Here is a 26,985-nt window from a genome sequence, read left to right as displayed (position 1 = left end):
TCTTGCTGGCGTTACATACCATCTGCACGTTGATGGAGTGGTATTGCTTGCGGTTGTGATCCGCCACCTCCATGGCATGCAGGACCACCAACTCCACATGGCTGCGGTCGAGTGCACCTACACAATTTGGCATGCATGCCATTGCATGGAAGGCAACTTTTGTATCGAATATCTCTTGGGGAGTCCGTGGTAGGGATATGTAGTCCCTTGTGTGCTTGAGGAGGGCATCCAGCACTTGGGTCAGTATCCGGGAACATAAGGGTTGTGATATGCCATGCATGTGCCCCACTGTGTGCTGGTAGGTGCGTGTGGCAAGGAAGTGCAGGACAGACACTACCTTCATTAGGGGGGGAATGGCAGTGCGTATTTCTATGAGGCTCACTATGTCATTGTGTATCAGGTCCACTACTACGGTGGTGATGGTGTCACGGTCAAGCCGGTACAGGGTGTGGATCTGCTCAGGTGTTAGGTTGAAGTGGAGGGCTCTGATGTGAGGGATTGGGGGCTGCCGTCGTGGTAACGGTGGCTGCACTGGGAGGGCATGCTGGGCCTGTCTCACCCTCCTTCTCTTCCTGTGTCTCCTCTGTGGTGGGGCCTGTTGTTGTTGTAGTTGAGGCCCTGCAAGCAGGGCCTCCTGCTCCAGTAATGCTACCACTATTGGTGTCATCTTGGTGTGGGAGGAGGTGTGGTGTGTGGGTGTGCTTCTTTTGTACTGGGCCTGACTCCATTGCCTCCACCTGTGCTGTTTGTGTGCACCTGTGGCACTTAAAAACACTGCTCAGGGTTCTTAACACCTTCTCGGAGATGCTGGTATTTTCTCCATGCCGGTAAGGTATTTTTTCGGCCTTCAGGTGGCCGTTATTTGCATGTCCGCATTACTTGGGATCAGCTCCGGGTTACGGCATGCCGCTAATGTCGGCTTGGTGTGTCGCGCGTGCACGCCCTGACCGCTATTTACGGCATTGTACTTTACGGTGCCGTAAATAGCGGTCTGGTTGGTCAGAATGGGCCGTAGCAGTAAGCGACGCCGGTAATCCTTTACCGGCATCGTTTTTCCCTTACCTCCAATCTCGGAATGACCCCCAGTCTCAGGAACACAGGCTACGTAATATTTATTTTCCATTGGGGTGGACTGTTCTAAATATCAAGTTAATTCAAGTGCAAGCTATTCAGCTTGTATTTGTTGCAGATTAGATCTACAGATACTGGGCCTCATTACGAGTCCGGCGTTAACCGAGGCGGTGAAACCACCTGGTTAACGCCGGACTCGTATTACCATTCCGCCTCCGTGATTCCCGGAATTACCGGGGCATTACAACCCCGGTTTTCCGGGAATCACGGAGGCGGAATGGTGTAAATCCACATTCCCATTGAGTCCTATGGGACTCGATGGAAATGGGGATCATGGAAACACCGGCAGCATCTCATAATGCTGCCAGTGTTTCCTCGTCCGCCTGCATGCGGGAGGTGTTAAACCCGCCAGGTCAGACCTGGCGGGAACATCACCTCCCGCCTGCAGGGGTCGGACTCAGGCGGTCCGGAAACAACGGTGGCGGCGGGTTTACCGCCAACGTTATTTCCGGACCGCCTGGGTCGTAATGAGGCCCACTGTCTCAATTTAGCCCTGATAACCTGGCTTTTTCTTTGCTTGTTAGTTATAAATACCTAAACGTTTTGTTTTGTATGTTGGTTAGAGTGAACAATCTGTTCGTGTTTGGTTTAATGAAACCTCATAAAACATTTAATTGGAATTTGAATTGAATACAGTATTTGAGGCATAAAGTGCTGGCAATTGAAAACCTTTGTGGGGTTGCTGCTGGAACTTGATATTTTAGATATTTGTATGATCCTTGGTACTCTCTAGCTTGCCAGCCACATTTCTTTCAAATTGTACATGTACATATATTACTAGGTGCTGTAACTCAGACTTTAGTGTAACCTCATACTAGACTACATTATCCTTGTCATTGTGGTCCCTCTTCCTCATCGTAGTCCATCATCCTACTCCCCTTCCTCTTCTACGACCTAGTTCTTCTCATTTTTGTTCCTTTTACTTATACTAGCCCTTCCTTTCTCCCCAATTCTATGCCCTCTTCCTTAGTCCTCACCCTAGTCCTGGTTCCTTTTCCATGCCCTTATTCTTTGTCCTTGTGCCTTTTTTTATTCCTAGTCTCCCCCCCCTAACATTATTTGTAATCATCATATCCCCTTTCAGTGCCACATTTAGATAGAATTGTGAATATTAGGCTGCGTCACATCTAGACGGGACTTGTGAATCTCAGCCTGGGCCGCATTTAGATGAAAATTCAGAGATATTCACTCACCACATCTAGAAAGAATTTTGAAATTAGCATGCATCACATCTAGATAGCAATCCACTAACAAACCCACTGAATCTCAAACCAAACCCCAGGAACTTCATTTCATCCCAATACCAATCACACATAGCCTTGCCTAACAGAGCACGACAGCTACCAACCGAAAGCTCAGTGAAAAATGCTAACCGAACTACTGCCAACAGCACATTTCCTACTCGGTCCTACTAACTCACCCCATCCCCTTTCCTTTTCAGATCCGCCAGGGGACCACTCCGGTGGTGATAGTGTGCGTTTCAAATGTCCATTACATTAACAAGCAGTGCTGAGCTCCTACAGCGACGTACATGCTCCATACTTGTGCATTGATGGCAATATTTAGAACCATCGCATTGCACATCCCAATTCCCTCATAGGGGACCGCAAATCACTGCATTCTCTCTCCCAATCACAACAGTGCCCAAGACAGCCTAGGCAAAGCTTGGCAGAGCTTAGAAGTTAAGCTCAAGCTTCACAGTTAGGTAAGAAATGGAATTGCACTAGGACCAGCTGCATGCCACGGGTGCCACCTACACAGAGAGGATTTATATGTAAGTTTAACTGAGGCCTGGGAAACCAAAAGGTGTAGGGGCGGTCTGCTTGCCTTAAATCATTTCCCTTTGTAGTGGGCGGAAGGGCAAAACTGTGGATCCTTAGCTGATGTAATTTAAAATATGAATTTAATTCCAATTTGGTGGAACACTATGGGGCGGTCGTTTTTTGTTAAAATTCAGAATTAACAAAACTCACTTCCCAGTGTTCGCTGAAACTATAATTTAATTGGGTGGTCCCAAGGCATAAAATAAGCAGTCTCGTATAGCAGTTTGCTATGCAATTCAGTAGGTTTGCTAATTGGACACCCGTGAAGCAAAAATAGCTACTGGCCCTGTTCAATGAAAGCACAGCTCCCCTGCACTCGGGTCGCTCTCTACCATTTTTTCCTCTGTTCACTGCAGTAATAATCTCCTCCATTAAGTGCCAAAGACCTGTGTTGGGAGTCCTATCAAGATTTCTTTACGCATATAATTGCAAGCCAGAAGCAATCCGGATGGCACTTTATTAAACCAACTAAATCCTGTCTGGCAAAGACCAGTATGTGTTAACTTTATATTTTTTAAAAGAGTCATGAAATACCATTCCTTGCATAATTGCAGTATTGCTAGTGTAAAACAGTGCAGTGTCTCCATGCTTTACAGTAAACGTTAGGTTAGTATATCTAAATCTCAGTGTCAACTAGATTTCATTTTACTGGGGAAGATGCATCATATAGAAAAGTGAATACTTGTACATGATTACACAGCCACATACTTTGGGTGGTAAACTTAGTTCTGCGACCTACTGGTCACATACAGCTGCAACTGGACCGACTGGTGCTCAACCCTTGATCTGAACCCATACTCCTGTACATCTCATCTTATCACCGCTGTTGCTTTATACCAGCTAGCCCGAAAGTGAGATGGCCACAAAATACAATTTTCCAACTACCTTGTCCAGTTCTCTGCCTGCTATGCCAACCACGCTGCTTAGTCTCTTACTGGCTTTCCTCTTACATAATGAATACGCAAAACAAACTAGATATGTACACAAAGTAGTGATCAATAGTTCCATCCAGTCTGTACAGCTACTTATCTGCTGCAATACCATCCACTGTATTTAGCCTCTAGAACTCACTTTGCTCTGATTATGATTTCCTTGTATAAAAGCACAAACGTGAGAGGTGGCCAAACTGTTTCCATAGCTATTTTATCGTATCTATTTCTGTCCATTCATGGAGTTAACCTTTTACAGACACTCACCCAGGGCACTCAAAGTCTACTCGCCCACTTGAGTAAGCTTTATGAAAAAGTACCATTTGCAGGGGACGTTTAACGTCTGATAACCGCAGTCTGTGAAAGCAATATGAACACAGGACCAAAAAAAAGGCTGAGTCGCCCGGTGTCCATATGAGTCGCCCGGTGTCCATGTGAGTCGCCCTGTGTCCACGTGAGTCGCCCTGGCCCTGTGTCCATATGAGTCGCCCTGTGTCCATATGAGTCGATCTCTGAGTCGCCCTGGCACTGTCTCCCTATGATTCGCCCTGGCCCTGTGTTCCTATGAGTTGCCCTGGCCCTGTGTCCATATCGCTTTCACAGACTGCGGTTATTAGACACCCCCACCCCCTTCGAAGCCATAACATTTGGGTGCTATACAAATATCAAATTTCATAACTTAACGTAAAGTGCATTTTACAACCCTTTGTGATCCCTGTTCCTGCAGAGGTGCTTAAATGCACACTCCGCTATTCTTTAAGCTTTTTTTTGCCTGTTCACATCAAACGGAATCTAATTCTAAAGGGATACCGCTATTCATTTTCGACAACTCGATGCAACCAATGAAAATGAAGCCTCACTATATGCCAGTTCCTAGGGTCTTCTGTTTGGAATGATGCAGACACGTACTGTATGGGCTCGTAGTATTCAGTATGGCTTCATTCATTCTCTTTAGACTGGCAAATTGTGAAGAGAATGTGTGATGGTGTCTGCTAACAGACAATTATGCCATGCAAGAATAGCAGGCACGTGGTTTAACTGCTACTTCGGGTGATATGTAGGTGGTCATGATTGGCGCATATTCTCTCTTGAACATAAATATATTGTATTAAATCTCATATTTGTTTATTTTTTAGGGAAGTGGAGGAAGATGGCTCAGCCCTGGTAAGTAGAAATGAATGTTTTATTATTAGAAGCAGTCTGAAGGATTCTGCCCCAGGTGTGGTATTGCTTGTGTGCAGTATGGACATCTGACATGAAGAATACTATGAAGTACCAATGTAAAGCGATAGATTTACAAACACTGCAAGATATGGAGAAATAGTCCACTGCATAGTCATTACGTTTGCAGGTTGCTCGATGATATTAATTAATGATAATATTAATTACGAAATTGCCACTTTGATAAACATCTTTGTCTGCGATTAAGGAGGATGACTTGCAAAGAAATTGCATTCAGTAAATCTGACTCATGGAGAGGGATTTACATTTCACAAAGATAGGTACTCTGAGTAACTTGGTTTTACTCCTGAACACTATGTTCTCATGGGTAATTCTAAAGTCCCTGTCCCTCTTTCTAGTCCCTGGACTCTAATCCAAAGTCCGCGCTCTGTCCTAGCCTCTTTCTTGCTTTAGGCCTTAGTTCCCTATATTGGTTTCTCTTCCACCCCAATATCCAGTTCCAGCCAAACCCATAGGTCTTGAATTACCAGTAGTTTATGCCTCAAAGTGGTTGTATTTTGATGTCCCATTCCGTATCCCATGCATATTTCAATGAAATGTTTTATGAGGTTTTATTAAACCAAACACGAATAACAGATTGTTCACTCTAACTCAACATACAAAAGAAAAGTTCAGTATTTCTATCCGAACAAGCAAAGAAAAAGCCAACACGTTTCAACCTATCGCAGGTTCTCATTGGGGCTAAATTGAGATTACATCTGTAGATCGCTTTCCTAATCTGCACTGAATAGCTTGCGCATGAATTAACTTGATATTTTGGGCTTTCTTCATCGGCGCCCTTGAGAGAGCCTGAAAGAGGTCCCTCCAATATAGAAGCTTGGAACACTATTTGTTCATAAGCGATTCAAATAGGTAATGTACCTGGAATGTAGTGACCCCAGTTAAGACCAAACCATTTTCACTCGGAATCTAAGGCGTAGAAGACAGTCTCAGGAACACAGGCTACGTAATGTTTATTTTCCATTGCGGTGGAATGTTCTAAATATCAAGTTAATTCAAGTGCACGCTATTCAGCTTGTATTTGTTGCAGATTAGATCTACAGATACTGTCTCCATTTAGCCTTGATAACCTGTGATAGGTTGAAACTCGTGTTGGCTTTTTCTTTGCTTGTTATAAATAATTGGTTGTTGGTTAGAGTGAACAATCTTTTATTCGTGTTTGGTTTAATGAAACTTCATAAAACATTTCATTGAAATTTGAATTGAATACAGTATTTGGGGCATAAACTGTTGGTAATTGAAGACCTTTTGGGTTTGCTGCTGGAACTTGATATTTTTGATATTTGTATGATCTTGGTACTCTAGTTTTCCAACCACATTGCTTTAAAATTGTAGATTTACATATATTGCTGGTGCTGTAGCTCAGACTTTAGTGTAACCTCATTCTAGACTACAGTATCTTTATCATTTTGGTCCCTCTTCCTCATTCTAATAGATCATCCTACTCCCCTTCATCTTCTCCAACCTAGTTCTTCTCATTTTTGTTGCTCTTACCTATACTAGCCCTTCCTTTCTCTCCAATTCTACTCCCTCTTCCTTATTCCTCACCCTAGTCTTGGTTCCTTTTCCATGCCCTTATTCTTTGTCCCTGTGCCTTTTTTATTCCTTGTCTCCCTTCCTCCTAACATTATTTTTAATCATCGTGGGGAGGGGGAGGAAAGAAGGCAGTTAGGGATAAACGGGTCTCTGAGAAGTAATGATGAAACAAAGATTGGGGGTAGGGAGAGAACGGGGAAGTGAACCTGGGAAGAGGGACGGTTAGGGTGGGGTTAGGAAGAAAACTGGGGAATTTGAAGGGTCAGCTTAGGGAGGTATCTGGGCAGTGCCTAGGATTGGGTCCTTGGTATGCTGTGGGAAGTGAGCAACAAGGAGCAGGGTCGGGAAAATTAGGGGAGGACCTTTAGGAGCTGGGTAAGGGGATGAAGATGGGGAAGGAATGGCTAATGGGATCTGGGGGGGGAAGGTAGCTGACGGTGGGGTGGCTCTGTGGAGAACAATATGGCGAAAAGGGAAGGAGCTGGGTGTTAGGCAGAATCCTATGCGGTGCCCTTAGGGACCACTGCCCAGAGTTAAGACTACAAGTGGTAATACAAGTTCACCTTTGGTACAAGCCTGTACTACACAGAGAGAGTGGTAGCAGTGACTGCGCAGCCAGACTTATCTCAAGAGCAAATGAGCAGTAGTAGAGATTACACATAGGACTACAATTACTGTGACTCAAGGAAACACTGACTCAAGGTTTTGGGTTAAAAAATATAAGTACATTTATTTTTAAACCATCTGTTCACAAACCACTTCACTTCTAGTAAAATAAAATCGCACTTCGAATACACTACACACAACCAATTCCCCTTGTGCAATACAATTCAAGGTAACTACCTTAGGATTTGACATACCGTTGTTATGAAGCAAAAGACATTTCCAGGAATACATATGCGATCACTTTTTGACAGTAATGACAGTTTGGTCTTACTAAAGATACGCGTACCCGCGGTAAAAAATGTAACCGTAGTCAAACACACTTAGCACATGAATTAACACAAGAGAGTTGGGGATAAAAATCATAGGCAATACTTTTGTCAAGGCAGAGAGAATCAGAGGGTACCTTCTAACACGAAGATAAAAGTCAATAGGCCTGCGCCAGTGTCAAGTGGAACAGGGTCACACAGTTAGAACAGTTCACGATTCAAGGTTTCCAGAAGTACTTAGATATTGTCAGAAGAGGAGGCAAAAGTTATAAGAGGGATGGAAGAAAAGGACAAGCCTTTGGTGAGGAAGAAGGGTTCACCCCAATTCCTCGAAGTCGGACACAGTACCTTATTCGTTGTAGAACGCTGGTGCCCCGGCAGTTGTTCCTGGTAGTTTCCTGCAGACTCGCGGTTCCTGGAGCTTCAGTCGTGGAGACATGGAGGATGTCTGGAGGGATCTGCACTATCCAGTGTTGCGGCCAGCAGCAGCAACGGTAAATAAAAGGTGCACTCCTTTAAAAAAGAGAGGCTCTTCAGATGGCTATCCAGACCACTACAGCAGTGTGCAGCTATTTCAACCACAAAGAGGATCCTCTGGCTGTGGAAGATGAGCTGGTTGATCCCACCAGGCTCAAGGGAAGAAGACTCCGGACTGGATCTTCTCTGGTCGTTGAAGGGTAGATTGCTCCAGCAGGGCTTCACTGGGACTCGGGGGTGCAGCAGCCGTCTTCTTCTCTGCTTCTCTTCGGTTCCTTGCAGTTCTAGTGACGACTGACTTCCAGCCCAAGAGTCCTGCCTTTTGTGCGAAAATCCCCCATTCATACAGCCTGGCTGTCAATCACTCAGCAGGGGGGTTGTCCAGCCCGGACAACCACCTTAGCCAATCATTACAAAGTGCGACTTGGGTCTCCAAGGAGACCCTGTGCAGAGGGTGACTACACCCCTCCCTCACATTCAGCCCACCTAAACACCCAGGCGCCAAAGAAGGTCTTTTTCGTGGAAGCCCGCCAAAAGACGGTGAACAAAGAAGGCAAACCTGGTTTGCCGCGCAAAGTAAAACACAAGAAGGAATTTAACAAAAAGAAATGACGAATAAACCCAACCGGAGCCAAAATAAAAAGTATTCGGGCAAGCGTTTAAGTTCGAGGCTACCACAATAGCCTGGAACAGTACCACGTTTATATGGTATAATCACGGTAGAAAGGTTAGGGTAGATACCACTGCCACCAGCCAAGTCTAAATGTTAAAAGAGCAAAGCAAAGCTCAGAGGGTCACAGACCAAAAGGGGTAGGAATTAACCCTTTCCAATACTCCATGTAAGATGGGGTGTACTGGGTCTGTAGTTTTTAAAGTGACTATATAAAGTTAATAGCAACTTTACATGTTTCTAGGGGACAGTAGTCAGCCCTAGAAAAATTGAGTCAGTGGGAAGTCAAGAAGACGACCCTGTGTTACTGCACTGAAGGTGATGTGTATTACATACAAAAAGTGGGGCTCATGGAGTGGTGTGCTTCAGAGCCCAAGATCACACAAACAGTAGAAATACACATGGCAAAACACATGTAAGAGTGGGAAAAAAGGCTCAGAAAGGAATATATAATCAGGGACAAAGGGAGAAGTTGGATGGAACAAATCAAAGAAAGGCAAAAATGACAAATGAAAAAACAAAATGGGGAAAATGAATGATGAAAATGAAAAGAGAAAATTAAAGAAAAGTTGGCCTGGGGGTAGAGAGGTACAGATAGGGAGAGACGGGGCCTTCGACGGGTCCTCAAGGCCCTTAACGGGGGTGGGTGGGTTAGGATGCTACCCTCGGTGCAGAATCCTGAGGGTTGCTGCGAAACGGAACACCTGTAAGATAACTCTGTGGCAATTTAATTTCCACTCAGCCAACTGGTCCTGCCTCTCATTTGGTTATCTGGGTGGGGGCTCCAAGGGAGGAAGGGAGTGTGAATGGAGTGCAGACACAAGGGGTGGGGTAAGAGTGTGTAGTATCTCGGGACATGCCCCAGCGGCGGGGTGTCGGTGCCAAGAATGACAGTGGCAAAAACACCCTTGCCATGAAGAAGCGCAAATCACCTTTGTACACGTTTATCATTCATACCAGCTGAGTTGTAAATGCCCGAGCGGCTTGGCAGACACATTCAGTAACGCTACCCTTTCCAAGAAAAGGGAAGCTGGCGCCTGTCCCTCAACGACAGCAATGGCGCATCCCTCACTAGAAGCCATAACTGCACACTCGTCCCACAGCACATCCACAAGGGCATTGTAAAAGGGTTACGTTAGGTTTTTTCAAAAACCACATTGGCTCTGGTTAACAATTACCTCAAGGCCATGAAAAGATGCACTAAACCACGTCATTATACTGAAGGAAATTGGATACCAGGCTTGCACACGGCCAATAATAGTTGTATATGTTGTAATTTCCAGTTACAACTAAGACTGCACTAGCCAATCATGACATTGTTTAGGCATGAATACTGTTAAATAAATCCTTTAGAAGCTGCGCAGCCTCAAGATGGATGATATAGTTTGACCAACGATAAAGGGCTCTTCGCTGCGACAAGCAGAAGAAACTATTGTAGTTGGTGTTAGGCAGAAACCTGTGCAGTTCCCTTAGGGACCACTGCAAAAGATTTAAGACTACAGGTGTTTGGCAGTAAACACACTTGGTAGCAGTCTGTACCACACAGATTCACTTGGTAGCTGTGGCTGAGCAGTCAGACTTCCCTCAAGAAGAGTTAGGCAGTATATAGAGTATACGCAATAGGTACAGGGATACAGTAGCACAAGCAAACACTGACCAGAGCTTTGGTGTAAAAGTATATAGTTATTTATTTAAAGACCCACTTGTAGATTACACTAGCACAAAGAGAAAAGTAAATTCAGCATACAGTCACTATTATATGTATATACAACCCTAATTACTTATTAGACAAGTCTTAATGAGAAACACCACTTATTTTCAGACAGAGGTGAACACTTAACATAAGATGGCACTCTAATAAGTTATTAAAAAGGGAGGGAAAAAGGCAGAGTTATGGAAGCGCACACATTTCAATACTTTTTAAAAGAACCACAGTAAGGCAGGATAGGCAGAGTTCTACTGGAGAGCAAGGAAGTCAATTGCAAGGCCCACTCTAGGAGAGAGCAAGCAGAAGAGGTCCAGGTTCACACAGTGGGGTTATGCCCAAAGAGTCTGGTAGATAGTTCGCACACAAAGGCTGAAATTAAAGTCAGGAAAAGTTAGCTTGGTTGTCCCAGGCCAGCCCAGGTTAGAAAGTCGAGGCTTTACTGTCACCCCGAACGATCTGTCGCAAGGGAAGCCAGGCGGGACACAGTACCTTAAGTGTGAAGGAAGCTCCAGCGGGGGCAGTTGTTCCTGGCAGTGGGTGCATGTCTGTGTTTCGTCCAGCGGAAGAGGTCTCGCCGTGGAGGAAAGATGAAGGTCGTTGCACTGCCAGGCAAGAAACCAGCCACTGAGTTCTTCGGTTAAAAGGTACTACCCTTCTCTTTGCGGTAGTGGTAAGCCGTGGTATTCCGGTTGCCGGGGTGCTTGGCACGGGCAAGGCGGCCACGAGATGCTCCAGGAAGGTGAAAAGAAGGCAAAACTGGTTATCCCCACCAGTCAAAGGAAGAAGACTCTCCGGACTGGAGATCTCCTCTGTCGTCAGAAAAAGTGGTGAGACGGTTCAGCAGGGCTCCACCGGTGGCGTCGTCATTGCAGGTCGGCTCAGCTTCTCCCTCTTCGGATTCTTAGGTCCTGTGGCGACTTCTGAAGTTCCAGTCCCCAAAGCCCTGCTTTTATGCAGCAAACCCCCATTCATTCAGCCTAGCTGTCAATCAAACATGCTAAGTGGTGAGCCGGCTGGCTCACCACTTGGGCCAATCATACAAGAGTGCGACTTGAGTTGCCCAGGAAACTCAGTCCAGGGTGCCTAAACCCCCTCCCCAGACAGAGTGGCACCACTTTTGGAAGCTTCTGTGGAGAAGCCCGCCAAAAAGTGGAACAAAGGGCTCGACTTGGGTTGGAGTCACAGAAGAGAACACAAACGCCATTTTAGAATCGAGTTCTGGCATAAAATATACCAACCAGTGAATTAATATGAAATAAGTAAACCAGCGGTTTGTTCGAGGCTATAGGAATTAAATAATTAAAGTTGGTAGCCTCGAACAATGGGAAGATCCCCTAGACATATATTCGCGGTCGAATTTGAAAAGTAGTATCCACTGCCACCAGCCAAAACTCGATCAGGGGGGACGGAGACGTGCCCCCTCGAACAACAGACCCCGGGGCAATCGAATTGCCCCGACCAGTACGTCCACAATATGACGGTTTGTACTGGTTTCTGTTCATAATTTGGGACTAGTAAAGCCAATGGTGACTTTACATGCCCTGGGAGACAGTAGTCAGTCCCAGGGTATGGAGTCTATGTTTGGGGGTCGCTACAACACCCCAGGGTTACGGCACGGAGGGTGCTGTGTAACCCACATCAAAAACACATGAAACCCTATGGAGTAAAAGACCCCATAGCCCAATAAAACACATGGAAAGACAAAGGAACCCATCAAATTATGTCTTAAGAGTGGGAGTAAAAGAGTCTCACTCTTAGCAGGAGAAAAAAATAAACCCCAAAAATCCAGCAAAGCTGCTGGGGGACTCACTAGGTTTGGGAAATTCGCCTTTACAGAGAATTATCCCTAACAGTTGTCATTTATATAGTGCCTTTTCCCATTTGTATGGCATCAAGATGCTTTGTGGTAGGAACGCCCTTTGGCCCCAAAGTCCAGGTATGGGAAATTCTAAGAAAAAGGCTTAGCGTGCATGTGTGCATTTGGCTAGGCTCTGGTAAGCAATCCAAGAGGTTAGGCATGTGGACGGGGGCTGAAGCAGGTCCCAACAGAACCCTAGTGCAGGAGATTCAATGTGTGCTTAGCTAGATTGAAAATTGGAGTAGGTTGTTTCTGTGTTCTAATGAAAAGGGTGTTTCTCTTAGTTATATACAAGGAGACGGACCACCCACTGGCCATTCTCACACACACCACACACTTCAAGCAACTTCGGTGAAGACTGCGGGAACTTCTACAGCAGTGGATTTCAGCGCCTGAGATCCGGCAGCTGAGCCATCCACGTGGCCGGGCCCTCTGGCCGGCCTACACAGTTGGGAGAGTGGGGGTCAGGGTGGCCATGTCTTTCGCTATGTCTCTCCTCTTTCCCCCTCTTTGCCCTCTAGGTCTGGTCATCTTTGTCAATACCTTTCACTATGAAAAGGACACCATTTAGGTTCTGCCCTAAGTGTAGGGTCAGATACTCGTGGAAAGACGAGCACGAGAAGTGTAATTCTTGTCTACCCCTAAATCATGATGAGAAGCGATGTGCGGCCTGTAGACTCTTTTGGCCTAAGACCCTTAAGGAGCACCGTGTAAAGCTCTGGGCCACCTACGGCATGTCGCGGGCTGGATCTTCTTTCCCCACCGCCACACCCGCCGAAAGTGACAGGGGCACTAGTGATGACCTGGCATCCGTGTCAGATGCCATCGACCCTACGACGGACGCTTCTAAGTCTGCAACACCCACCCCGACCCCTCTAGGCCTGACGTGAGTCACGCTATGGGGACAGCACCCGGCGACAAAGGCGTACAGAAATCCCACACCAAGCACACAACCCTGTTGCCGGTATCAACGGTTCTGCCGAAACGGGTGAAAGCACCAACAGGACCGCCCAAAATTTCGACAGAGCCCTCTGATCTTGCAGATCTAGAGCCTTCCCCGCATCCGCAGCAGTGCTTTGCGACTGGGCACTCAAAAACGAAGGTCGCTAGCTCTAAATCACATTTGGCCGCCGAATCGCGATCAGTCTTCGCTCCGGCACCCCCTAAGGCCCCAGTAGGCCCACAACCTACCGCTAAGCCTCCTAACCATTCGGTAGAAGAAAAGTCTACCGCTAGGCCCTCTAGTCTCGCCGTAGGCAGAAAATCTACTGCTAGGCCTCCTGACTCTTCATCCCGCCCCGATTCGGCAGACATTGAAGAAAGTTACGCTAGGATTACTTCGGCGGTTGGCTGGCACCTAAGGAACTGACGAAATGCATGGAGCGTGCCGCAGACACGTCTAAAGACACACCACAGCACCCCGGTTTTCGCAAGGCCTACAAGGACAGTCAGGAGCCTTTGTCCAGCACTCATAGTGGCAAATTTCGATGCCAAAGAGAGGAAGACGAAGGCTTTTCACCTTTTGCCCTTTCTGGTTCATCTAAATGGACGAGGGAAAAGTTCGAAGGGTGCATGGATCGCTTGCGCTTGGAAAGGATTGTCTAGCTTTCAGAGCATCCTTCCCACAAGAGACTTCGAGAGGACCCCCCTTTTATGTCGGCTTCACATTTCCTGAACATTTAGAACCTCACGATCATTTTGCTTCTGTCCACCATGAGGATGTAGTTCAGATGGACACTTGCCAAGACTTCTATGATGAGGAAGGGGATACTTCCTTCCTGCAAGACTATACTGATGACCAGGTGGATGCCATGGGCAACTGGGAGGAAACGCAGCAGGTGGAGACGGAGCCATGGGCACTCCCTGCTCACGATCTGGAAACAGATGTCCTGTGTCTGGTTTCCCCTCCTTCCACTCCGGCCCGCCAGGCTTCGCCTGTAGACGATCAGATGGCTTTCAATGCCATCTTAAGGAAGGCAGCAGAACACTTTAAGATCGCCATCCAGGAGGCTGTACCCAAACAAATTTTGGCTTCTACAATACAGAAAACTGGAGCACTGGACAAGCATCCGGCAGCCCTGCCAACTAACCACCTAGGGGTCGGCATTGCGGCTAAGGCAGAGGCCCCAACTCCAGAGGATCCGCAGCCTCTGGTCAGAAATGACCAACAGATCCAGGTCCCCTACCGTGTCATCCCGGTTGGGGGGCGATTAACATCTTTCCTTTCGGCATGGGCGGGATAACATCCTACCAGTGGGTCATAAAGACAGTCACCCACAGGTACTGCGTGGAATTCGCTCGACCGGACCACCTAGATCCTGATTCAAGAGGTGGAGGCGCTTCTGGAAAAGGACGCCATAGAAGCAGTCCCTATTCTGCAGGTAAACAAGGGTATTTATTCAGTGTACTTCCTTGTACCCAAAAAGGACCTCATCATGCGCCCTGTTCTAGACTTGCGCCCAGCGAACATATTTGTCAAACCTCAAATGTTTTGTATGGTAACACTGCAGGAAGTAATCCCACTGTTGAAACAGGGGGACTACATGGCAACACTGGACATGAAAGATGCATACTTTCATATTTCAATGTTGCCAGCGCACAGGAAATATCTAAGGTTCATGATAGAGGACAGGCACTATGAATTCAAAGTACTCCCCTTCGGCATTGCCTCAGCACCAAGGGTGTTAACAAAGGTCCTGGCAGTGGTGGCGGTACACCTGCGCAGACTATCCGTCCCGGTTTACCCTTACCTCGACGACTGGCTCGTAACAAGGGACTCTTATAAGACATGTTTCTTGAACACCCAGAAGACCATAGACCTTCTGTTCAGTCTGGGATTCGCTATCAATGAGAAGAAATCCAGCTTAGTCCCCAGTCAAGTAAAACAGTTTCTGGGGGCTCTGATTCGGACGAAAGACGGCCTCGTCTTCCCCTCCAACGAGAGGGTTCAGAACATGCTTCATCAGATCCCTCAATATGTGGCCAGTCAGGAGTTGATGGTACCCAAAGCCATGCTGCTTCTATGCATGATGGCGTCATGCGTTGGCTCAACAGCCAGTGGTTTCAGACCAGCGGACAATGGGAGGATCTGGTAGTTGTCTCGCCAGCCCTCGTTCTCTCTCTGCAGTGGTGGTCGAGGGAAAACCTCTTGAAGGGGAAAACCTTCACCACGCCCGCAGTAGAAGCCAATTTCATGACAGACACATCTCTCACGGGGTGGGGGCTCTCCTGCTTCAGCAGACAGCGCATGGAGTGTGGTCCCCTCAAGTAGCGTGCAACCATATAAACCTGTTAGAGCTATTGGCAGTATTCAAAGCCCTGAAGGACTTTCAGACACAGCTACAGGGGCAGACAGTTCTGATACTGACAGACAGCATCACAGCCATGTATTACGTAAACAAACAGGGGGGCGCACACTTTCCAGGGCAATACAAGTTTTCCCAGAACATTTGGATATGGGCTCTCAAACACAAGATGTTCCTGCTGTCCCAACACGTCCCAGAAGGACTCAATCTTCTAGCGGACGTGCTCAGCATATATTTTCCACTGCCTTTAGAGTACGAATGGCGTCTACACGAAGACCTCGTCTCCAACATTTTTGCAGAATGGGGCTTCCTAGAGATCGACCTGTTCGCATCTCAGGAGAACGCCCAATGCCAAGACTATGCCTCCAGATACCCCCAGAACTGCTCCAAGGGTAACAGACTCTGGATAACATGGTCAGGGAAATTTGTCTACGCTCCCCCCCCCCCCCCGGCCCCCGACTCCTCTGCTCAACAAGATTGTGCACAAGATGCACCAGGAACCAGTCACCGTGATATTGGTGGCCCCTATGTGGACCCGCCAACCCTGGTTCTCCCATCTGATGGAAATGTCCCTCTCCCTCCTGTGAAACTACCCTGCCCGTACAACATGTTGTCTCAAGAAGGAGGGGAGATGCTACACCCATGCCCGCAAACTCTGAACTTAGCGGCCTGGCTCCTGAGGTCTTACAGTTTGGACACCTTCAGCTCCCTCAGAGATGCATGGACATATTCAGGGAAGCTAGAAAACCCAATACTCGTTATTGCTATTCTAGCAAGTGAAAACGCTTTGTCATCTGGTGTAATACCAAGGGCGTCAATCCCATTGACTGCTCTCCTACCCACACTGCATTGTACCTGACCCACTTGTTAGACTCATGTCTGGTTTTTAATTCACTAAAGGTTAATCTGGCTGCTCTTTCAGCCTACACCACGTCACAACAGAAGGTGTCATGGTGGAAGATACCTGTTATTAAGGCTTTTATGGAAGGGGTTAAGAGAATTAATTCCCCCGTTTCTAACCCAGCTCCCGGATGGGATCTAAATGTGGTACTAACAAGGCTCATGGGGTCTCCCTTTGAACCAATGCATAAAGCAAGTCTAGAACACCTTACTTATAAAACGGCCTTCCTAATGGCTATCACTTCTATCAGAAGGGTTAGTGAACTACAGGCCCTTTCAATTCTAGACCCTTTTGTTACAGTCCACAGGGATAAGGTGGTTCTGCACACTCATCCCCGATTTGCCCCTAAGTTCATTTCGAAGTTCCACATGAACCAATCGATAACTACCTACGTTCTTCCAGAATCCCACTAGCATGGCTGAGAGAAGCCTTCACACACTGGATGTGTGCAGAGCAGTCATGTTTTACATGGAAAGGACGAGACCACTGAGGAAGACAAACCAGTTTTTCGTTTCAGTGGTAGCTGGCAGAGAAGGGGATCCTGTCTCTAAGTCAGCTATCTTAAGATGGATTGTTAAATGCATCACACTGTGCTACACTCTTGCTAAGAGAGAACTGCGCTTCAAGCCTAAAGCACACTCTACTCGGGGCACTGGGGCTTCCATAGCATTCTTTGCAAATGTTCCCCTTGAGTCCATTTTCAAAGCGGCAACCTGGAGTTCTGTTCACACCTTTACAAAACACTATTGCCTAGACACTCATTCTAGATCTGATTCTCAGGTGGGACAAGCAGTATTAAGACATCTTTTTCCCTACTGTTCCTTCTCACAACCCACCTCCAACTCCGGGTACTGCTCGCTAGTCTATGCACAGCATGTGATTCTAAGCAGATTAACAAGCATCGGAAGATATGCATTACTCACCGTAATAGTATTTCTGATGATTTATTCTGCTTAGATTCACATGCGCCAAACCTTCCTCCCGCTCGGGTGGAAGGAACATAGACGTCTTACTACTTTCTCTCTTTTTATGTACTCACTCACTATAGCCTTGGGCTCCCTCAATGCAGAAAAAATACAATCGGAGGGACCTTGGCGTGTGAGGGACTTTTGGTACACTACACGTCACGATAGGCATAGTGTTACAGACACGCCTATACTGACGTCCCCTTTCGGTCCCCGAAAAAGACCAGATTCAATACTCCGCGGTTACCACTGGATGTCGGACCATATGCACAACATGTGAATCTAAGCAGATACAATCATTAAAAATGTTATTAGGGTGAGTAATACATGTCATCCTTGGCCCCCCTTGATACCAAATGGCCTTTGGGCTTTCAGACTACCCCAGCTATTTCAGACAGCAGTCATACTGCCGATTTGCATTGTGATCTGTGAAATACCCACTCGCTACCTGCCCACTCTTTGGAATGCTATGACCTCCTGGCCAATAATCAACTCTCTTTCCTGTTCCTGCTGGAAACATGGCTTGTGGAATCCTTTGGTCCTGCAATTGTTCAAGCCCTCCCTTCTAGTTATGAACTTGTGCATGTGGACCGTTCAGCTCCCCACCCTGGAGATGGGGTAGCTCTGATCCACAAAACCAAATACAGGGTCTCCCATTCCATCCCTAATATGCTTTGAAAATGGAATGTGTACTTTGTCGTATCTGTTTCTCCTACCTGTACACTCACTGTCCTGGTGGCTTACTGCCCACCAGGGTCAGACACCTCATTTTATGCTGAATTCCCTGCCTTTGTGTTGGAGTTACAAACTAAACATCCTGACCTGCTTATTGTTTGGGACTTTAATCTCCCTGCTAATACCACCGCTGCAGGGTAGGTTTCCAGCTTTATGTTCCTGATGCAGGATCTAGTTCTCTGTTAGCGGGTTACGGACCTACTCAGCACAGACTTTCTTTCTTCAGTCACTCTTAGTCCAGTACTATGGCCCGACCAAAACCTGGTATCTTTCACGAATCCTTGCCAGGTACCCCGTCTCTGCCCATCAAACCTGCCATTTCTAAGCTTAGCTGGACCAGAGTATCCAACTCTGCACTCATTACTGCTTTGCATGCACAGTGCGGCACACCCATGAAGCCACTCTCTACCTGTTTTGGAGATTGTGTTGTTGGCAACTGCCGACCTGCTAGCTCCTGTTGGCTCCTGCTAGACTTTATAAACGGAAAGCTCGCTTTCCTGAGCCTATAAACTATGCTGTAGGCAGGAGGAATAAAAGTGGCGCCTCGGCTATTCTAACATAGCCAAAAAACTATTTCACTCCTCTCTCTCAATGTACCATAAGGCAGTGGTTACTGCCAAGAAACTCTATTACAGTCACAATGTACAGGTGACCTTAAACAAACCCAAGGCCCTCTTTAATCTTGTGCAATCACTATCACCTGAGAAAGGTGTTGGCTCTGTTCCACCATCACAGGGTCTATGTGACTTTCTCTCCGCGTTCTTTTTAGATAAAATCTCTGCCATCCATGACCATATAAAGGATGGCCTGCTTCTTGCAAATACAGACACAGTTGCTGTTGATCCCCCTCCTGCTAACGGATCCTGGTCCTCTTTCCCTCTATTGTCAACCTCTGATGTACTGTCGGCTGTCTAGAAATTGAAGTCTGCTTCTTCTGCTGATGCTATACCGTTGGCTCTCCTCAAGATTGCATCTGGCGATCCGATTGAGCACATTACCACGGCTGTCAATGCCTTTTTCCAGTGGAGTAATCCCATCATCCCTCAAGCATGCGCTGGTGGTTCACATTTAAAGAAGCCTTCTCTTGATCCAGACGTACTGACTAACTACCGTCCGATCTCCCTTCTGTTTCTCATGAAGGTGATGGAAGCACTGGTGTCCCCTCTCTTGTCCAGCTTTCTGGAGTCCTCTGACTGTTTTGATTCATTTCAGTCTGGGTTCAGGCCAGGCAGGGGCAGGGAATCGGTCCTGAACTCTGTATTGGACGATTTGGCGCGCCTGGTGGATAATGGTGGTGTCGGAGCAGTCGTCTTGTTAGATCTGTCGGCTGCTTTCGACACAGTTGGATCATTCCATCTTGATCTCCCGTCTCTCAGACGCCGGCCTGTCCGGCCAAGCTCTCGACTGGTTCACTTCTTTCCTGCCCATTGGTCCCAGTCTATCTATCGCCCCTTTCCATTCGGATCTGCTCTCTCTTCTCTGTGGTGTCCCCCTGAGATCGGCACTGTTCCCCGTCTCTGTTAGACCTCTCCTGCTTCTCATCCGGGCACGTGGGATTCGCTATTACTTCTATGCAGATGATACACAGATTATTGTCCGTCTTGACCCCAGAAATTTTGACACAGTGCTTCTGTTAAAGAATTGCCCTGAGGACCTGGGGTTGTAGATGATGAGAAACTTACTGAAGCTTACCGGCAGTAAGACCGAGGTCCTGGTTGTGGGTACCACATCTCCCCAATTCTTTTGGACCTCGGAATTCTGGGCGACTAGTCTTGGCCCCGTACCAGTGCCAGTCCAATCGGTCTGGAACCTAGAGGTCAGAATCTCTGCTTCCCATGCCCTGGATAACCAGGTGGCCGCGGTATGCAGAGCTGGTCACCTTAAGATCTGCATTTTGCGTAAGGTCTTGCCTTTTATCCCTGTTGACAGTCAGGCCCCAGTGGTGGCTGCACTGGTATCTCAACTACTGCAACTCTCTCTTGCCCAACCACACTACCTGATTAACAGGCTTCACCTTTTACAGAATGCATCTGCTCGATCCATATTCTGCCTCCCTTTTCGAATCTCACATGTCACCTCGGCTGAAGAAACTTCATTGGCACCCTGTTGCCATTTGGATCTGTTTTTTAAGTCCATGTGTATTGTGGACCGTGCCTTTTATGGCATGGGAGCGGAGTACTTACTCACTATGTACCGGTCCGCCTGTTGAGACCTCAATCTGCTTTTCTTGTAGATAGCATTTGTCACATAAACGAGGGCGTGCCTTCTCTGTGCGGGCTGCCAGAGCCTGGAATGATCTCCCTCTGGCCCTATGTGGTACCACTGATCATCTCGTCTTTCGAAGATTATTGAAACTCACCCTGTTCTAACTGTCCAGTTCTGTTATGGTAAAAGATCTCCTCACTCACACACCAGCGCCAAGATGCCCCTGGGCGTACGTGTGCTTTACTAAGTTTAAATAACATAATATTCTCTTATGTTGCCAGCGTTCGTTCCCCAGGAGGAATGTGCCCCGCAAGTCCCTGAGGGGGCTGAGAGCTCCCAACAAAATACTTGTGTAGAGGCACGTTACAAATGACATGACATTTCATTATCACAATCCCACGAGTAGGAGGGCATGAGCCTTCAACCTGTCCCAGACTTAAGTAATAATGCCCTGATGACCCCCGTCCCAAGGCACCAGAATTCCAAGGTACCATCCAGTGCCAGACCCCCTGACCATACCTGGGTGACCCCAATCGATGAGAGAAAGTGGGGACAAGCTGCCTTAACCATGAGCAATGTGATTTGTGCATGTGGGGAGCTTTGGACGGGTGCCAGTGTCTGGTATCGAGCTGGGGTTTATGAATCAGTGACTTCATATCACCTTGTCTGCAGTACCACATGCACATAAGGTTGGAGGGAAAAAAGGCTTGGCACAACACTTGCAAGGAGAACAGTGTGAGGAGCCCACATAGGACAGAAGGTGCTAGGACAATGCCCTGGCATCCCCTATGGAGCACGTAGCCTATGTATATGTTAGGCAGAATCACATGCAGTACCTTTTGGGAACACCACATATAATTAAGACTACAAGTGGAAGTACAAATTAAGCCTGTACTACACAGGAAAGTGGTAGCGATGGCTGAGCAGCCAGACTTATCTCAAGAGTAAAGTGAGCAGTATCGGAAAGGACAGGAGTTACTATGGTTCAAGCAAACACTGACTCAAGGTTTATGAGTAAAAGAATATACATTTATTTACACATCAGTTATAAAACAGTTCACTATTAACAAGCAGCAGAAAAACCACAGTCCTAATACACTGCACCACACCCAATGAATTCTGGACAAGTTAAGCTCAAAATGAAGTGTGAGCAAATGGCACTCCAGCAATTTAAAAAGGGAGGGAAAGACAAGGTTACCAAAATCAAGCAGCACCAACAAGTGAATAGTCGGGCAATCTAGAAAAGGCTCTCTACCATGAGGATTCAAATCAATAGGCCTGGGTCAATGTTAATGGGTCACAGTCTTTGCTCGGGATCCCACAGTTCAGAGTAGTTTGCGGTTAAGTCTTTGCCAAGAGTTCGAAACGAAGTTGGTGGAAGAAAAGTTATTTAAAAGAGTAGAGAAGGACAAGCCATCAAATTTGGAGAAAGATTTCAAACACTTTCACCGCGGTGGGATGGAACGAACAACCAGATTTAAACAGTACCTTAAATGAAGAAGGAGGCTGTAGCTGAGGCAGAAGTTCCTGGCAGATTGTGCAGGCTCACGGTTCCTGAAGCGACTGTCGGACTGACACGAAGGAGGAAGACTGGAGGGTCCTGCACTGCCCAGGGAAGAAACCAGCAGCGAAGCACAGCAACAAATAAAAGGTCCGTTCCTTAAAACCCAAACAGGGTCCGAGCTTCCTGGCTATACGGTTCACTGCAGCTGTGCACAGCAAATTCGACCAGGAGAGGGAGGCCTTTCTTGGTGTTTGGGCGAACTGGTTGGTCCCATCAGCTCAGGGGAAGAAGATTCCTTGCAGATATTCTCGGTCGTCGAAGTTTGGAGATTCGGACCCGCAGCAGGGCTTCACCAGGAGGTTCAGTCGTGGTAGTGGTCCCCTTCCTTCAGCTTCTCTTCGCTTATCTCGATCCAGTGGCGACTCTGCCTTCCTAGTCCCAGAGACCTGCTTTTTATGCAGTTTTCCCCCATTCACACAGCCTGGCTGTCAATCACACAGCAGGGTGGCTGTCCTGTCAGGACAGTCACATGGCCAATCAAACAGGAGTGCCACTTGGGTTACCAAGGGAACCCGTGGCAGGGTCCTAAAACCCCTCCCTCAGATCCTGCCTCCCCAGACATTCAGACGCCTAAGGAGGGCTTCTGTGCAAAAGCCTGCCAAAGGACAGTGAACAAGGGAACCAAACCTGGTATGGCGTGCAGAGTAAAACACGAGAAAGACTTTTACAAAAGGAAATGGCGAATAAACCCAGTCGGAACCAAATGAAAGTAAATGTGGTCCAGCGGGTTTAAGTTCGAGGCTACCAAGATAGCCTAAAACAGTACCAGGGCTATTTAAATAAACCGCGGTAGGAAAATTATGGTAGATACCACTGCCACCAGCCAAATCTTAATGAAAAGGGAACGAAACAATGTTCCATGAGAGACAGACAAAAAGGGATAACTATTAACCCTTTCCATTACTCTATGTAAGATAGGTTGTACTGGGTCTGTGAGTTTAAAAAGACTAATAAAGTCAATCACAACTTTACATGTTCTGGGAGACAGTAGTCCGTCCCAGAAAAGGAGTTTAGTGTGGGAAGTCTGAAAAAGACAACCCTGTGTCACTGCACTAAGGGTGCTGTGTAACACACATAAAAAAAGATAATTCCTATGGAGTAGGTGAGTCTCCAGTCTATGAACAGAAAAATGTTAAACACAAACAGCAAAACATATGTAAGAGTGGGAAAAAAAGGCTCACACCCTTACCAGGTGAAAATAAAATCATAGAAATCCAGCAAAGCTGCTGAGAGACTCGGTAGGTAAGGGTAATTAGCCTTTCTGGAGAATTCTCCCTAACAGTATAGGGTTGTGCCAACCAGCCATTTTGATGTGTAATGTATGTAATTTACGGTTTATAGTCATTGCATTGAATGCAATAGCGTTGAATGCCAAACCAGAGGAAAAAAAGCATTCAATGCATTTTTTTCATGTTTTTTTTTTTAATGGAGGAGTCCCCCCAAGCCCCCTTTATTAACCTTTAAAACCCATTTTACTTAAACTAAACCCTTTACCTTCTGATGTTTTTTTTCTCTGGTTTGGCATTCGATGCTATTGCATTCGATGCAATGACCAGATACCGTAATTTACGTCACTGACACTGTATGCCTTAAAGTCTTGCTTGTTCCCATTTTGGTAACACAGCTGATAGCTTGCGCAGCTTTATTTTTGTGGAAATACACCTTGTTCATCCTCCAAGAGGTGTGCTGAGCCTCCCCCGCGCCCCAGTGGGTTACATTTTTTTTTCTTCTATGAGCATTGAGGGGCTTCTCTACATTCTTGTAGGGCTCAGGAACTCCTCGACCACCCTGCCCCCTTTAGACTTGGTCTCCCCCAACTGCCTACCTCCCCACCTGCACTTACCTTTCCGGGCTCCCTCCCCCTGCAGTGGCTAGGCCTGCTCCCCATTGAGCCCTTTCAGCCCTGTCCCTCGCGCTTAGCATGTGAACCTTCTTCCCTTGCACTCTCTGCATTCCCCTGGCACTTGTCCAGTTGGCTTCTCCTTAGCACTCGCTGAACCCATGGGCCCTTTTTCTGCCCTGACCAGCACTCGCCACCACCCTCTACATTTCTTGTTACTGCACTTTGTTACGCAGAATCCTTTGCAATGCCCTTACGGACCACTACACACAATTAAGACTACAAGTGGTAATACAAGTTCACCTTTGGTACAAGCCTGTACTACTATGTAGCAGTAGCAGAGCAGCCAGGCTTATCTCGAGAATATGAGCAGTAGAAGAGATTACACAAAGGGACCACAATTACTGTGACTCAAGCAAACACTGACTCAAAGTATCAGGTAAAAAATATAAGCACTTTTTTTTTAAAACCATCTGTTATAAAACACAACACTTCTATAAATTCAAAACCACACGTAAAATACACTACACACAATCAATTCATTTGGTGCAGTATAACTCAAGGTAAGTACCCTATGTTTTAGCGGACCGTGTTGTGAAACAAAAGACATAACCGGGAATACCTATGCGACCACTTTTTGACAGTAATGACAGTTCAGTCTTACTAAAGATACGCGTATCCGCGGCAAGAAATGTTACCGGGGCAACAACACACTTAGCACCTAAGTTAACCAGAGAGTTGGGGGCAAAAATCATAGGCAATACTTTTGTCAGGGCAGACAGAATAGGAGAACACCCGTTGACAGAAATACAAGAGTCAATAGGCCGGAGCCAGTGTCAAGTGGAACCGGGTTCCTGTTGTCGAGGATCACACAGTCGGACAGTTCAAGATTCAACTTTGCTGGGAGTACTTAGATATTGTCAACAGAAGAAGCAAAAGTTATAAGAAGGAGGGAAGATAAGGACACGTCTTGGAAGAGGAGAAAAGGGGTTCACCCTCGTTCCTCAAAGCAGAACACAGTACCTTATTCAAGGGAGAAGCTGGTGCCACGGCAGTTGTTGCTGGTAGTTTCCTGCAGACCCACGGTTCCTGGAGATTCGGCAAGGAGGACGACGTCTGGAGGGGTCTGCACCACACAGGGATGAAGCCAGCAACAGCGACGGTGAATAAAAGGTGCGCTCCTTTAAAACAGGAGAGGCTCTTCAGGTGGCTATCCGGACCACTACAGCAGTGTGCAGCAATTTCGACCACGAAGAGGATCCTCTGACGGTGGAAGATGAGCTGGTTGACCCCACCAAGCTCAAGGGAAGACGACTCCGGACTGGATCTTCTCTGGTCGTCGAAGGGTAGATAGCTCAGGACTGGGGTAGTTGCAGCAGCCGTCTTCTTCTCCGCTTCTCTTCGTTTCCTTGTAGTTCCAGTTCCGACTCTGACTTCCAGCCCAAGAGTCCTGCCTTTTATGCGAAAAAGCCCCCATTCACGCAGCCTGGCTGTCAATCACGCAGCAGGGGGGTTGTCCAGCCCGGACAACCACCTCAGTCAATCATGGCAAAGTGCGACTTGGGTTACCTAGAATACCCTGTGCAGGGGGTGATTACACCCCTCCCTCACATTAAGCCTACCTAGACACCCATGCGCCTAGCGGAGGGCTTCTTGGCAGAAGCCCTCCAAAAGACAGTGAACAAAGGAGGCAAACCTGGTTTGCTGCGCAAAGTAAAACACAAGAAGGACTTTAACAAAAAGAAATGGTGACTAATCCCGACCGGAGCCAAAAGAAAGAGTATTTGGGCAAACGGGTTTATGTTTGAGGCTAATGTAATAGTCTAAAACAGTACCACAGTTATATAGTATAAACGCGGCAGAAAAGTTAGGGTAGATACCATTGCCACGAGCCAAGTCTAAATGTGAAAAGAGCAAAACAAGGCTCTAGGAGGTACAGATAAAAAGGGCTAAGGAGTAACCTTTTCCAGTACTCCATGTAAGATGGGGTGTACTGGATCTGTGGTTAAATGACTAAGTAAAGTTAATGGCAACGTTACCCTTTTCTGGGGGACAGCAGTCAGCCCCAGAAATGGAGTCGGTGGGAAGCCTAAAAGACAACCCTGTGTCACTGCACTGAAGGTTCTGTGTAACACACACAAGAAGGGGGCTACTGAAGTGGTGTACTCCAGAGTCCAGAATCACAAAACAGAGGAAATACACATGGCAAAACATGGGGGAAAAACTCTCACTCTTACCAAGTGGAAAAAATAAATTCCAGAAATCCAGCAAAGCTGCTGGGGGACTCACTAGGTGAGGGAAATTAGCCATAAAATGAGAATTCTCCCTAACACACTTGCACGGCCCAAATGACACAAGGCCTAGTCAGTCTATCTTTGTTCCCTCTGCCTCTCGCCCCCCCTGGGGTCTCTGCCTCTAGTCCCCCCTGGGGTCTCTGCTTCTCGCCCCCCCCCCCCTCCCCGGGGTCTCTGCTTCTCGCCCCCCCTCCCCGGGGTCTCTGCCTGCCTCATGCCCCCCGTCCCCCTGGGGTCTCTGCCTCTGCCCCCCCTCCCCCTGGGGTTTCTGTCTCTTGCCTCCTCCCCCCTGGGGTCTCTGCTTCCCACCCCCCCTCCCACCTGGGGTCTCTGCCTGCCTCCAGCCCCAATCCCCTCACCAGCCCCCCCCCCCCTGGGCCCCTGCCGCTCGCCCCTGGCCTCTGTCGCTCCCCCTCCGGGGCCTCTGTCACTTATCCAGGCCTCTGCCTCCCCCCCCCACCCGGAATAATGTTCTGCCGAGGGGCCTTTGCGTTTTTGCTGGGTCTTTCCATTCTTTCAGGGTCTTGAATAATTAGAGCCTTGGGTGATGAAGCCTTGGGTTGAGACTAATCTTGTCTGGTCCTTTTTTTCCTAGGACTGTCGAGTTGCAGTTGTTTGAAGATGCTGAACCAAGGGATCTAGTAGGTATATAATTTGATGCTACATTGCAAAAGGCCATAATTTGATGCTACATTGCAAAAGGCCTTGTGAGTCAGAGGATGGTTTTGTGGATATTTCTGTTGCCCCATCCATAGCATTTATTATCTAAAGGAGTAAAAGCTAGTCCCTATGCTTGAGACCGAAGATCGCATGAGACACATAAGTAGGAGATGGATATTTTTCTTGGGGTGGCTTATAAACACATACATG

At 47.3% G+C, this 26,985-nt stretch overlaps 1 long non-coding RNA gene across 1 annotated transcript in view; it reads left to right on the top strand.

Annotated features, from left to right (window-relative positions):
* LOC138566068 (uncharacterized) overlaps window positions 1–26,761 on the top strand; it is a 43,489-nt gene extending 16,728 nt beyond the window's left edge. The window contains exons 3-4 of the long non-coding RNA XR_011301826.1: window positions 5,020–5,047; window positions 26,711–26,761. This is a non-coding gene — a long non-coding RNA (uncharacterized lncRNA). The remainder of the gene's footprint in view (window positions 1–5,019; window positions 5,048–26,710) is intronic.
* Window positions 26,762–26,985: the final 224 nt, after the last annotated feature.

Source organism: Ambystoma mexicanum, chromosome 2p, assembly GCF_040938575.1.
Source record: "Ambystoma mexicanum isolate Mex_15411 chromosome 2p, UKY_AmexF1_1, whole genome shotgun sequence".
NCBI classification, from domain to species: domain Eukaryota; kingdom Metazoa; phylum Chordata; class Amphibia; order Caudata; family Ambystomatidae; genus Ambystoma; species Ambystoma mexicanum.
Note: the sequence above shows the minus strand (reverse complement) of the source record. Positions and strands in the feature narration are given on the sequence as shown.